Here is a 15,870-nt window from a genome sequence, read left to right on the forward strand (position 1 = left end):
CACTTACAGCTCTTTTGCCTCTCTTCCTCTTTCCCTTCCTGGCCCGGGCCTCTAGTCATTGACTGACAAGTCCCACCACCTGAAATCTTACACATGTGTCGTAATTCCCATTGCCAGAGAATATGGGAAGCAAGGTGTGCCACAGTCCGCGCTGCTGAGTCCACAAAATCACCCTCCCCTCAGCAAGAACTGACACTTCTCCCTGTAGGGTTCCTGTCCTGTGTGACTCCTCAATCCGCCTCACTCACAGCAGTGCAGCACTGAGTGAGTGAGGCGGATTGAGGAGTCACACAGGACAGGAACCCTACAGGGAGAAGCGTCAGTTCTTGCTGAGGGGAGGGTGATTTTGTGGACTCAGCAGCGCGGACTGTGGCACACCTTGCTTCCCATATTCTCTGGCAGTTTTTCCACGTTGGAGTGGTCGGTGGAGGTCCTGCAGCAGCTGATACTGTGTTATGTCTTCAAGCCAGTTGTGGGTCACACAACTGGAATAGGTGAGTGGAACTGCATTACACCACTCACATCGGAGTGTCACTAGTGATAGGGCACTATTGCGCCTCTTGTTCCCCCACCCTTTTTGTAATTCCCATTGGGCGGCACATGCATAGTAAGGTCCTGATGATGTTATTAGAGCTGGACCATAGATCTGTTCATGCTCTATCCTAAGGAATGACAGCAGGTGCATGAAATCTCAGGTGGGGAGGTCTCTTAGACAAGAGCGATCTGTTAGTCAGTGCCTGTATGCTAGTGACAGGCAGGGAAAGAAAACGAGCACAGAGTTTTAAGTGCAGTGCCAGCTCTGCTGCTGTTATGACTCATTGCCATAAAAAATCAGCAGGGAATTTCTAAAAAACAGGAAATTGTTTTTCTGTAACAAAAGTATGCATTTACTCTAAATTAAAGCAACCTTGCTTAGATATCAATAGATTGGGGGTTCTCATAAATTATGTAATTCAAAACTACAACTTGTCCTGCAAAAGGCAAAACATCATACAGCTTTGTTGTCAGAAAAATGAAAACGTTATGGTTCTTGGAAAAGGGGGAGGAGAAACTGAAAGGACAAAAAAAAAGAAAATTGGTTGTATGGGCATCAGGTTTGAATTGAACATTTCTGTGTTTTGCATTAAACTTTTTCTTTGTTTTGCTTTCTAACTTTCTACAGTTTGTTTGAAATGTATCAGTTGCTCCCCCACTTTTTAGGCTCTCCACCAAACACAGAAAAACTGTTTTTAATGAACCCTTCCAAACATTTAACATATTTTATACTGATGTCAATGAAGTTTATGTACCAATTAGTTTATATAAAATCACTTTGGTAGCATAAAATGGGATATGTTCAGCTGGACAGGGTGGGAAATATAGTTTATAAAGAGAAATGCAAGTTTCTCCAAATAAACAGTGCTCATGAAAATTCAATTTCTACAGGTTTGTAAGGGTTTGTCGGGATCAATTCATACCCTGCATTCCTTCCTGATAAAAAGTAGAGATGAGCGAATATTTCAATTTTTGGTTCAGATTACGATCGCCGAATTTGCAATATTCACCGATTTATTCGTAGAATATTCGCCAAACATAACAGAACGCCATTACAGTCAATGGGAGGCAAAAACAAACACATGCACAACACCTTTTGGCAGCCTCAAAAGCTGCCAAAACACATCAAATGAGGGACAGACACCAGGAAAGTGGCCTCAATTCACTTACAGTACAAATTGTAGTATGGCACTGCAGCAATCAGCTAGGCATGAGGTTTTGGGGTCTGGGCCAGCATTTAAAGCTTTCAATTGAACGTCACAGTAAGACGAGGTAGGTGAGGGATTGGTGTAGGCCTCCTGTGCTGGGAGCCCTAATACCACATGCAACAGCTCAACCTGCTTTCATGCTCAGCCACACTCAGGTGGCACGAATATCATATAAATTTCATAGACTATTATTGTCAGAAAAATCTAAGGATAGTAACACAAGTAGTTGACTCCAAGGAAGTATAGCTGGGACAGACACTTCTTCCATTACAGCTAACCCAGCAGATGGAGATTGTAATGGGTAACTTGGTGGAACCACTGTGCTGTATCCCTCTGAAAGACTAGAGGGGTGTAACTAGGTGGCCTACCAAATCCCAACTCGAATAAGTGGCAGCAGGTGAAAACTGCGACTCAAGGAGGGACAAGGAGATGGCGCCAGGTGCTACTCCGTGGCTGACCTACAGAAAAGGGCAGCTGACCCCCTACAGCGGGTAAGCTGCTAAGGCCCGTAGGAGGGATAAAAAATGCAGGTGGGCTGTGTGGGAAATATGGAACCAAGGGTGCAGATGGGATAGGCTGAGTAACAGAAAAGCACTGGCAAGTGCGGTCTGGACTGGGCATTAGACAGAAGGGCATTGGCTGGTGTGATCTGGACTGGCTGATAGACAGAAGAGAACATACAGGTACGAGTACATGGGTACAGACAGGTAAGAGGAGATGGGTACAGGTTAGAGAAGCAGACAGATGGAACTGGGGAACCTGACAACTAGCAAACATGCAAGCCAAACTAACAACGTAGTTCAGGCACCTCCATGTTGGAGAGAAGCCTTAAATAGAAGGTGTCACCCAGCTGTAGGCTGGGAATACCTTAGGTTGATGTGGGTGGTCCCTTTAAGAGGGAGGGAGTGCACATGGCTTAAGCATAATGCCTGGTCCTACAACTGAACCTTGGTGGACATGGACACATAGGGGCGAGATGAGGAGGTGGTGTGTGAGTGGGAGACACTGAATGTCCTTTCTGATAGGTACAAGGAGATCCAACAAAGGGCCAAGTCTGTAATGTCAACAGATCAGAAAGTCTGTAGTAAGAGGGAATGGTCCACTGTGTCAAAGGCAGATGACAGGTCCAGGAAAAGGACAAACTCGCTTCGCTTTTATTTGGCAGTTAGTAGGTTGTTGGTGACTTTAGTCAAGGCAGTTTCAGTGGAATGGTGTGGTCTGAAGCCAGAGGTGGGAGAACAGTTCAAAATAGACGTGTTGTTCCAGTAATTTGGAGGCATAGGAGAGAAATGATATGGGGCGATAGCTAGACACAGAGGATGGGTCAAAGGTTGGCTTTTTGAGGATGGGTGTGATCAAGGAATACTTCAATCAGGAGGGAAGGCACCAGTTGTTATTGACAGGTTGAAGAGGCGGGTTAGGCTTGTGATGAAGACTGGTAAAGTTTGGAATGAGGTGGGACATTATTGTATCAAGTTCACAGGTGGTGAGGCAAAGTTTTCAACTGAGATGAGAGGAGAGGGAGGGGGAGCTGGTGGATGCAGGAGAGAATTGAAAGTATTGAATAGCTGTTTAGGGTTGTGAGACAGGTGTGATATGAGGGATGAGAAGTCAGTTTGTTTTGCTGCAGTGAACAATTGTGCAGCATTTTTACAACTTCTGTTACTGGACGGGCTATTCCACTCCCTTTCTTTGGCAGCCGTACAGCGGTATGCTTTGTAGATAAGGGCCAGAAAGAACATGTGCTCCAGATGATGGTAAGTGCTGCATCAAGTGGCCTCTGCTCCTCTTCCTCCACCTTAACATCACACACAGTATGGTCCTCAGTGGTGGTACCCCAATTACCCTTTTCTCCTCCACATCACAACTCTCCAAGTGCCCAACTGACTGTTGGGAGCCACAGATGGCTGAGTATGCAGATCTCTTAAAACATTGTATGCCATGGACATCAGAAGTGTACGCTAAAGATTCGCAGAGTCAAGAGAAGGAATGCATCTGTATCGATGGCCAAATTTTTTCTCAGTTTGATCCATGGCCGGATGAAGCTGGGTCCGGGCATAATCCAAACTCTTGTCAGCAGACGTAAACCCTGTTGGGTTAAGTTGATCCATTCATGACTAGACTCAGATACATGAGGCTCCCACGGACAGTACTGTGCTGTCAAGGCAGGAAGATGAGGAGGGTGACTCTCAGGGTGAGGAGTAGGAGAACAGAAAGGATGACGATGAGGTAGTAGATCACACTTGGTGTAAACCCAGAGGCATGAAGCTGAGTAGCTCAGTGGAGGAGGAGGAGGAAGATAAGGAGGTTACATAGACACAGAGTTATGCAACCACAAAAACAAATGCATACTGAGCCCCAACTCTGACAGTGGACAGCAGCATTCGTGGTTCTGCTGTTGTCTATCTTGGGTCTTATTTTCAGACCGGGAAAAATCTAAAAAATCACGTTATCTGTCAAATTTTTTAAAAATGACCTAGTAGAGTAAAAGAAAATAAAATAATTTCAGTACTATATGCATTAACTGGCACATGCGCAATCAACATGAGTTAATCTGGGAATGTCACTGTGTTAAAATGCAGTCTAGCGGACCTCACCAACCACCATTCACCCCATCAACTGCATCTTCTGATTCTTCCTCCTCCCTCACCGTGACAAGTGTTGTCACACAGGTCTCCAGCTGAAGAACTTTCACTTGTTTGCCCCCTACAGTTGCCTGTCATCTGATACAGAATTGGACGTACCTGCTGTTTTTGACTGATCTTATATACCAAGCACACCCCACCTTTCACAAACCACTGTAATATCTCTGCCTGCACCTCTCTCAGTCCAGCAGTTTGTCGTGTTCACCCTACTCCACCCTGTGTCAGCACAGCAACAAACCTGTCGTTTGTGCAGTTGTGCTCACGTAAAAGAGTCTTTTCTCCTACACATGGCAAAGCTAATAGCTTGAACTTCACCATCTTCAATCTACTAATAATAATAACCTTTATTTATATATCGCAAACACATTCTGTATAGCTTTACAAGTCAGCAGTTCATATAAAACAGTCAAAAGTTACCAAGTTTAAGGTAATAAAACAACTAAAGCAAAAATAATGACAACCCTGCTCTTCAGAGCTTACAGTCTACAATGAGGTGGGGGGAGACACAAATTACAGGTGTTTATTTACAATGATTGTACAACCAATGAAATGGGGGGTAGATAAAGGCTGCATGAGTCTTTTGGGTACGGTTTGATTTGATGGCGAATTATGTTCAGAGAAGTAGAGAATAAGCTACATATATAAAAAAGACTTTGATTTGGGAACGTGATAGGCCACCATAAACATATGTGTTTTTAGGGAGCACCTAAAAATGTCTAAGTTGTGGTTATACTTCTAATTTTATGGGGGAAAAAGGGTAAGAGGTGAGTCATCTAGGTAGGAGATTCAACTGAGCAGGACAAATTCCAGATCAGGGTTGTTACCGTCTTTGTGTGTTTCAGAGTTTGAAAGTTGTGAGAGGCCATGAGAATTGGCAAGAGATAGAAACTGAGATACGGTTGGGGAGGTTGGGGCTGTTGAAGTCTCCCTGGATAAGAGTTGTCAATTCTGAGGATATGAAGTGTGGCAGCAACGTACAAAAATTGGTCAAGGAAGTGAGTGGGTGAGCAATATATGACTGCTTCTCTGAGGGATAGGGGATGGAACACCCTGATAGTGTATTTATTTATTAGATTAAAAACAGGATTGTTGCAGGCAGTGAGGAGTGTAGGGTTATCGTGGAGTTAGCAGTGATCGTACGGCGGGATATACACATATTCCATGTGTTCTAATCTGGACGTAGATAAGCAGCATGCTTACAATTACTTTTTGGAGAATTAATTATTGTGAACAGCCTGTGGCCTCCTCGGATGATTCATCACCCAATCGTGCCATTGTCTGGATGATAGGGGCCAGCTGAGAGCTTTCACTACAAATATCACAGCGCTTGTTTCTGTATGACTTATGGCCTATGATCTCTGTGATTATTGCATGGCCACTCCAATCTGTTGGCCACAGAAATGCAGCATTTCTGCCTTATAGATACAGACGGTTTCTAAAAGCTAATTGTCGTCTCAGTCCCCCCAGTACCATTTGCCCAGTCACCATTACTTCTCTAACAAAGATGTGCCTGTGCTACAGCAATAAGTCGTAGACACCATCACCCGTTCCCTGAAAAATTCTGTCTACCATGGTGTACTTTAATAATGACACCTGGACGAGTTTGCATGGACAGGGGAGTTACATCTTAACAACTGGGCACTGGTGACTGTGGGGGCAGTCGTCGAAGGAAAGAAATACACACCAAAACATGAAGAACTAAACTAATAGACAACAGGGGATGGAGAACTAAACTAGTACACACAAGGGGATGGAGAACTAAAGCAGTAAACACCAAGGTGTCACTAGACACTAATTCTTGAAATCCCCAGGGCTTGCGGAACTAACCTCTGTATGTAAGGGTGTGTGCACACGCTGCGGATTCTGCTACGGAATTTTCCACGCTGATATGTCTAAATCTGCAGGTAAATCCCCAGGTCAAAAGACCTGCGGATTTTCTGCAGATTTGCCTGCAGTTTTCCCCTGCGGTTTGACACCTGTCATGGAGCAGGTGCTAAACCACTGCGGAACCCACACAAAGATAACTATTACTGTTATCTACATGCTGGAGCACACTTTATAAAGTCTAGGTGTAGAGGTGGTGGTGGTGGTCCCGGGGAAAGAGGAGGAAGCAGAGGAGGATTCCTTTAGGGTTAACAATATCTATAAGTTTAGGTCTGTCGTCTCACAGGTGGTTGAAATGGGAGCAACAAATGGTGAAGGACTATGAAAAGGATGAGAAGGAAGAGGTGATAGACACGCAACAGTTAGGGGATGAAGACTATAATGATTCCCTTTATGTTGTCCATGGCGGTCAGGAGAGGATGGAGGAAGAAAGCTTGAGTGTTATCCTGCCACCAACATACGCTGGAGATGGACCTCATGAAAGAGACCGACATATGAACGCCTTATTGCAGCACTATCTGCAACATGATTTTTATTTTTACCCGTATAGTTATAATTCGAAATAATGTTGACTACTGGGTGTGTTCTATCCACAATAAAAATGTACATTTTGCCTGTTGCTTCCCACCCTGGAAAGGGACGCAACCATGCTGCACTATCAAAACATGCATGAAGGCAATCTTGACAGTGTTTTTTCCCAAGATAGCAGTGAGGCACACTGTTTGCATTGTGGTGATAGCCTTCCAACCACAAAAACGTTGCAGGCTTCCGGAGGTCTGTGCGGGCCTGCCGGGGGTCTGTGCTGGCTGCCGGGTGTCTGTGTAGGCCTGCCGGGGGTCTGTGCGGGCCTGCCGTGGGGTCTGTGCGGGCCTGCTGGGGGTCTGTGCGGGCCTGCCAGGGGTTGTGTGTGTGGGCAGGCATCGTCCGATGGGACTACAAGTCCCATCGGGCTATGCCTGCTATAATGACAGTGATTGACACATTAGCCAATGATGGGACAGTAGTAGTCCCATCATCCGGCTAATGTGTTGAATGTAAAAAAAAAAATACATACTACATACATACTACATTCATACAACATACATATATACTACATACATACTTCATATATACTACATTCATACAACATACATACATACTACATATATACTACATTCATATAACATACATACATACAACATACATACATACAACATGCTACATACATAGAACATACATACTACATACATACTACATACTTACTACATACATACAACATGCTACATACATACAAGTACATACATACATGCGTGGCGCTTAGAAACCCGATGTGTACCTTGGTTACCAGCTCCATGCACCAGCGTACTGGTAACCAAGGTACACATCGGATCGCTGATCAGTGTCACACACAGCGATCTTGCTGGTGAGATCACTGTTGCGTCACAAAACTTGTGACTTAGCAGCGATCTCGCTAGCGAGATCACTGTGTGTGACGGGGGCTTAACATATCTCTCTGATTTAAGGGCATAAAAATTAAAAGTTTGAATATTGCAAAATTTTTGCCATATTTCCATTTTTTTTATAAATAAACGCAAGTCATATTGAAGAAATTTTACCACTAACATGAAGCAAAATATGTCAAGAAAAAACATTCTCAGAATCAGCAGGATCCATTAAAGTGTTCCAGAGTTATAACCTCATAAAGTGACAGTGGTCAGAATTGTAAATATTTGCCTGGCCATTAAGCTGCAAATTGGTTCTGTCACTAAGGGGTTAAGAAGTGCAGACTTTATTTTGTTATGCACAATCATGTTTTTCCTGTAATTGGAATGGAGCCAGTGTTAGGAATCATCTATCGCTCATGCTCGGGTATATGTGCATTCCCGGTCATGTGATTTTTTGTTTTCCTTTCTGAGACATGCGCACTGTGCTTGGCAGGACACCCACATGGGCGAGCGAGTGTGTATATGTAATGGGGGTGAGTCATGACAATGATTTATGATACACAGCTGTATGTTAATTACTAATTGATGTATGAATCCATATTTGTATGCTAAGATCTATATGTATATTACGGAGCTGCACTTTATTACACTTACACTACCGTTCAAAAGTTTAGGGTCACTTAGAAATTTCCTTATTTTTTAATGAAAAGCAGTTTTTTCCAATGAAGCTAACATTAAATGATTCAGAAATACACTCTATACATTGTTAATGTGGTAAATAACTATTCTAGCTGCAAATGTCTGGTTTGTAATGCAATATCTTCATAGGTGTATAGAGGCCCATTTTCAACAACCATCACTCCAGTGTTCTTATGGAACTTTGTGTTTGCTAACTGTGTAAGAAGGCTAATGGATGGATAGAATACCCTTGAAAACCCTTGTGCAAGTATGTTAGCACAGCTGAAAACAGTTTGGCTGATTAGAGAAGCTATAAACCAGACCTTCCTTTGAACTAGTTGAGAATCTGGAGCATTACATTTCATGGAAAACTCAAAATTGTCTGGTTGACCCCAGACTTTTGAACGGTAGTGTATGTCCATGTGGACTTTTGATGCACTTAATATAAGTCATTTCTATATGTAATATTGTACTTTTTTGTGTGATTTTTGTTAATTACGTTCAATTTCCTGTACACCATAAAGACCCTGTATGTGCACTACTGTGTTGCTTGAAAAAGGCTCAACATGAGCCGAAACGTCGCTGTGATGGGCTATTAAAACAAGATTTTGTCACGGAAAATACCAATGTGACTAAAGACTGAACTACTTCCCGACACTATTGATTGACCTGGTGGACTACTCAAGGACTTATGAATTTTGGGCAATGTATATATCACAGGGGTAATTGGATTTTCCACTCTCAAGAATTTGTATAAATCTTCATCTATAATGTCAAGATATTTAGCTTCATCCAAAATCGTTTTAATCTCCTTGACATCCAAATCTGATAATTGACGTACAATCTCAGCCTCATAGTTAACTGTATCCATGATGACGACGGCACCACCCTTATCAGCCTGTTTGATGGTGATGTCACTGTCACGAACCAGTCCACATAAAGCAGCATTCTCTTCACGTGTTAAATTAGGATGTATAAAATGGTTTTTGTCATAAACCCTCTTTAGATCTTCAACATCTTCTATCACTGGAACATTAATGACAGAAAGAAAATCACTCTTATTGTATAGCATAAGTTGTTGTGAACTAAAAACAGTTCTAGCTGGTTCAGCCATACCTTTATTTTGTGAATACTAATATTTAAGTTTTATACTTCTAAAGAATTTAAAAAGTTCCATTTCCAATCTAAACCAATCCATGTGGCTATTGGGACTAAAATAAAGGCCCTTACGTAATACAGATATTTCATGTACATTCAACGATTTGGAAGAAAAGGTTTGCCACAATATTCAATCCTCCTTTTTCATTGTGGTCTGTCTCTGAGGGAGAACTCGACTATTCTGCTTTTTCTCTCTTTTGTCCACAATGATGCTTTCTACCACCTCTTCTGGTTCTCTTGTGTTGTTTTCCATTATATCCTCTAAAAAAATGACATTATCCATGACATGCGTAATCAACTAGTATCAATTGAACTAGCATCAGTCAAAAAAACACCTCTATCAGATAATTTTTTATTTTTTGATGTTTGTGATCCCTCTTTCTGCCAATTGTAGACATTTCCAAGATGATCGTCCTCAGAATCCCTATTCCATTTTCTCCTTTTAATATCCTCCAATTCCTCCCGGGATTTTTTCAATCGAGAATCAGTCATATCCTTAAATTGGATCCACATTTCTTCATTCATCAGCCCCTTTAATTTACCCTCTGTAACAAAAATGTTCTTCTTCAAATCCTGAATTTCACTCTGTAAAAATTCCATATTTAGCAATATTAAGTCTATAGCATACTTATTAGACAAAGAAAAAAAACTTTCACAAAAAACACTATTTGCAGAAAATAAATTCGGACGAATATTAGACCTCAAGCCTCTAGGTATCCTCTATGCGTAAAATACTCCTTCAGAGTCATAAGGTGTAGTTGTAAAGTCAATAGCCGTTTACAGTCCAGACCATATTTACGTTTCAAATCCATGAGGGATGGAGTTCTTAAAAATGCAACATCACCCTCTATCCCCCTCAAAATCCTCTCCTCATCTTCTGGAGTGTAGCAAAAATTACTGGGCATATCCATACTGCCAATAGAAGTGGACATTATAAAAAAACAAAAAGAAGAAAGCCAAAAATAAAATAAAGTGCACACTTTTATAAGTAATATACAAAAAGAACAAAAGAAAAAAGCAGCACAAAGAAAAAAATTTAATAAGGGTGCAGAGCCCTCCCAGGCATGTACCAAACCTTATATGCAAGATTCAAAGAAGAAATGGAGGCAGCACACCGTTCAATTCCAGGATTTAAAGTTGCTAAATTTTAATAGCCCATCACAGCGACGTTTCGGCTCATGTTGAGCCTTTTTCAAGCAACACAATAGTGCACATACAGAGTATTTATGGTGTACAGGAAATTGAACATGATTAACAAAAATCACAAAAAACAGAGTACAATATTACATATGGAAGTGACTTATATAAAGTGCATCAAAAGTCCACATGGACATAAGTGTAATAAAGTGCAGTGCCATAATATACATATAGATCTTAGCATACAAATATTGATTCATACATCAATTAGTAATTAACATACAGCTCTGTATCATAAATCATTGTCATGACTCACCCCATTACATATACACACTCGCTCGCCCATGTCGGCGTCCTGCCAAGCACAGTGCGCATGTCTCAGAAAGGAAAACAAAAAAATCACATTACTGGGAGTGCACATCAACCCGCGCATGCGCGGTAGATGATTCATAACACCGGCTCCATTCCAATTACTGGCAGAACATGATTGTGCATAACAAAATAAAGTCTGCGCTTCTTAAACAAAAGCTCATACACGAGCAATGGAAATGCAAACGTTACCGCATAGGACATGTATGTCCATAACATTAAAGTGGGTAAAACCCAAACATGGGTATTGAAAACTCCACATACGCAGTAACTCAAAAAAAGGGGCAAGAAAAACCACCTTATTAAGCAAATCATGCAAAGTGGAAAAAGTGGACCATATATTCATTTACATGAGAAAGGAGCATATAACAGCCCTCAATATCTCGAAAAAAGGTCCACATAAGAAAATGGAAGTTCAAAACTCAATGTTATACAGCAACAGCTGAGGCTGAAACCGCAATGGTGTGTACACCCCCCATTAGCTGGGGCTGTTTACACTCCATAAGAGGATAAGAGGGAGACACATGCCCTGTGACAGACATGATCTTGACCCCCCATACCAATAGGGCATCATATACCTCATACGTCATCTGCAAATTATGAGTATAAAAGAACTACCATCCTACACTCTGCTGCCTGACTAATCCACCTGTCTCCTCGCTATTCCCCAGCCTCCACCCTATGCGAGGCCCTTCACTGGCTTCCTATTGTCTAGAGGCTCCAGTTCAAAACCCTAACTATGACATACAAAGCCATTAACAACCTGTCTCCTCCATACATCTGTGACATGGTCCGGTACCTACCCACACAACCTTCGATCCTCTCAAGATCTACTTCTCTACTCCCGTGCTTCCCCCATACTCTGGAACGCTCTGTCGCAACACATCAGACTCTCACCAACAAAGGAAACCTTCAAGAAGAACCTGAAGACCCACCTGTTCCGACAAGCCTACAGCCTGCAATGATCCTCGGTCTACTGTAGACTGTGAGCCCTCACGGGCAGGGTCCTCTCTCCTTCTCTACTTGTGTGTCCCTTGTCTTGCACATGTTTATTGTACCTGTCTGTTGTGAGTTCATTTTCCCCTTCACCTTTGATGTCTGATGAACTCCCTCTGCTGGTGAAGAGAGGTAGTGAAATTGATTGGGATGGGAACAACCTGTTATCTGAACAGGCGGAGTGTGATTGGACATCTGGAATTTCTGAGTGGATATAAGGCAGCCGACGCCCTGCAGGGCTGCTGGTGATCCTTTCTGCTCTGATCTCTGGCATCCAGTTTTAGTTCCTGTCTACTAAAAGCTGTTTTTGCCCTGCTATTATTCCATGAGATTTTGTCTGGTTTCCTTAGTGTTTGTATTCAGCCAGTCCTGGTTGGGACTGGCTGAATTCCATTTTTGTCTCTGATCAGTTGATCTCTTTGCTCTGTTTTCAGAATATACCTGAGTGCTGATATAGTGATTTTGAAGTCTAGCGACTTCAGGGCCTTTTTTCCTATCAGACGGTTGGGACATTTTTGTAGGGTTTTTTGCGGATTGCAGCCAGCATCTTTTCTGTCCTGTCCTATCTAGTTAGTTGGGCCCCATCGTTTGCTCAGCCTGTCTTTCTGTCTGTGTTTGTGTTTTCATCTGTTTTCACCGACAATACATGTTGGGGGCTGTCTATTGCTTTGGAGTCTGCTCTGGGGCAGTTTAGATTTCCCCTTTCTTTCTTTAGGCTTATGTAGTTCTCCAGCTGTGACGAGGGGTCTAGGGCACCGTAAGAACCCCCCACGGCTACTGTTAGTTGTGGTGAATAGGATCAGGGGTCTGCAATCCGATAGCTACCAACCTCTCCGGTTTTCTGGACTTAGCTTGTATTTTTGTTTTCTCCTCCTCCGGTGACTCATTCATAACACCTGTCTATATTTCCCCTTTTCCCATGCAAAGCGCCATGGAATAAATGGCGCTATATAAATGTATAATAATAATAATAATAACTACCTGTCATGGTCACGTGTGTCTGGACGCAGATGATACCGCAAGGCAGACCCATGACACACGTGACCCTGGAAACAGCGCCTCCAGTGGGGCGAATTTAAATAATAAAACGTGCAGATGGATACACCGCCTCCACCTGGCGAATTTAGGAATTACACGTTATACATACATTCTGGAAACCCCGCCTCCAGTAAGGCGAATTAAATAATAAAGGGGAACCTGGGAAACATTAACAATGGTGGGCCCTGCGATAGGGAATGGGGACATGGAGACCTCCTCAGCTCCCCTGAGCCAGTGTCCCTGCACTCCTTACGTTCCCTATACAGCCTCCGCACCTGTCGCCGCACGCGAACCTTAAACCCTTGCTCGCCCTGACCCTAAACCCTCACTAGGGAGTAGGCCGGTGCGGAAACTAATCCCACCACTGCACTAATAACACACATGAGGGAAAGAGACAATACAGGGGGACACCACTTAGCTTTATGCTCTGTGCTTATGCTCCTGCAACAGAGCCCTCCACCTGCGTGCTTCTTCTCCTCCACCCTGATCCATCACCATAACAGGATCCTTCACCATAGTGCAGCCTTGGAGCAGAGTCCACCACCAGTTGCTGCTGCTTAGTAACAGAGTCCCAAAGATGAGTTCAGCTTCTGCCACGAAGGCAAGCATGCTTGAGTCCAGCTCAGCAGCCAAGTCCCACATGGTGAGTGCCACTCTCCATAGTTGCCACTCCACCAGTCCATGCAGACACTTCCTGCCGACACCATCACTGCGACCCCACCACGCCATGCCAGCCCTTCGTCCAGACACCATAGCTGACACACGTCCCCCCTGGCTAAGCTGCGCAGGACTCCTCCTCAGCTCCATCCTTCCACCAGGCTCTCACCAACTCAGAATCAATGAATGAATGAATCTCACCAGCAGTGATTGCACACCCTGAGACTCACTTATAGAGCCCCACACCTGATTCATAATTACGTGCACATTAAACCTAAAGTGCGATACCACTAACCACCACCGGGGACAGTCAAGTCACTTGACACTTGCCAAAGTAAAAAAAGTTCACCTTGTGCAATTTAAAACTGTCAGATCAAATTCAGATCATGACACTACCATGTAGTATGCCCAAGAAATTTCCATTTTAATTACAAAAACGCACATCAATAGAATAACAAACAGACCAGAAGTGTCATGATATCAGTGCTGGTGGACCGGCACTTCTGGAGTTAATGTTTTGATATCAGTGCAGACTCTTACCTGCTCACCTGGGACCTATTATTGTGGCCTCTCATTGATTCTGGGAAAGCTTCTTATAGCCGCAGGAAGCTCCCATCCCCCGTCAGTTATACTCTTGCCCTTGGCATAGTGTGGTGACCCCTGAGTGTGTTTGTGCTGTGTTCTGGTTGCTTGATAATCTGTGTACGACTCGGTCTGTTCTCTGGATATTGCTTTGGATTCTGCTTGGTACCTTCTATGTCTGTTTGGTTTTAACTTCTGCTTGGCCCTGACTAGCCGTTCTGTCTCATCCCTGGTACGTTACTGCTATCTCTGTGTATGAACCCCATTTTGCCTGACTCTGAGTAATTCTGTATAGTGTCTTGCCATCTCACTAAGCAGGATGCTAAGCCCCGTCCCCTTGCAGTCACATGACCGTAGGTCCTGTGTCTGCTTGCTAAACTTCTGCGTCCACAGGTCCTGTGAATCAGTACTTTCTGGCTGTACCTGACCCAGGTACCCCTACAGTGCGGGTGAGTCCCTGCTCAGCGGAGGCTGCACACCGGCACTGACAGGATCCTGACAAGAAATAATTTATTCCCAAAAAAACTCCATAAATCATAGACCATGATTCTTGAAGTAATTTTTTTAAAATATGAGGCTGAGATTGTACGTCAATTATCAAATTCGGAAGTTTATAGGAGATTATAAGGTGACCCTAGATTTAGGATTGTCAAGGAGATTAAAACGATTTTGGATGAAGCTAAATATCTTGACATTATAGATGAAGATTTATACAAATTCTTGATAGTGAAAAATCCAATTACTCCTGTGATATATACATTGCCCAAAATTCATAAGTCATTGAGTAGTCCACCAGGTCAACCAATAGTGTCGGGTAGTAGTTCAGTCTTTCGTCACATTGGTATTTTCCTTGACAAAATCTTGGTCCCTTGTCCAGACAAAGTATATCATTTATAGAAGATATGACAGATTTTTTATGTAAACTTGGAGGAGTTGTAACTGAGCATAAAATAATATTGGCATCATTTGATGTCATTTCTCTCTACACGTCAATAAATCACAACTCAGGTCTTAATGCAGTACATAGAAAATTTGTTGGCTCCGAATATACAGCGGAAGCCATAACATTTATTTTGAGACTTTTGGCAGTTGTATTCTATAATAACTCTTTCCTGTTTAGGAATGAGTACTTTATGCAAATGAGAGGTATGGCTCTGGGTGCCAATATGGCACCAGCCTATGTCAATCTTGTCATGGCGGCCATGGAGGAGGATCTTATCTATGCATCCCACCACTTCCATAAGTTTGTGAGGTGGTGCAGATACATAGATGGCATCCTTCTCCTATGGAAGGGGACTATTGCTGAACTTGAAGATTTTGGATTATTTAGGAATGGTCTGGATGAAAATATTAAGTTTACTTTGGTATACTCGGAGAAAGAAATACAATTTCTGGATGGACTTGTTAAATTGGAACATTTGAAGTTCTCCACTGAAATTTTTATAAAATCCACTGATAAAAACAATTTGTTGAAATATGAGACCCATCATCCACGTAAGATGATAGAGGCTATACCATATAGTCAATATCTACAGGTTAAGAGAATAGTAAGTGAAGATG

At 42.8% G+C, this 15,870-nt stretch overlaps 1 protein-coding gene across 1 annotated transcript in view; it reads left to right on the forward strand.

The window, feature by feature from the left end:
• LOC141072555 (tyrosine-protein kinase JAK3-like) overlaps nt 1-15,870 on the forward strand; it is a 635,207-nt gene that overhangs the window by 151,686 nt on the left and 467,651 nt on the right. The window lies entirely within an intron of this gene.

Source organism: Dendrobates tinctorius, unplaced genomic scaffold, assembly GCF_039654945.1.
Source record: "Dendrobates tinctorius isolate UK_male_01 unplaced genomic scaffold, ASM3965494v1 ptg000276l, whole genome shotgun sequence".
NCBI classification, from domain to species: Eukaryota; Metazoa; Chordata; class Amphibia; order Anura; family Dendrobatidae; genus Dendrobates; species Dendrobates tinctorius.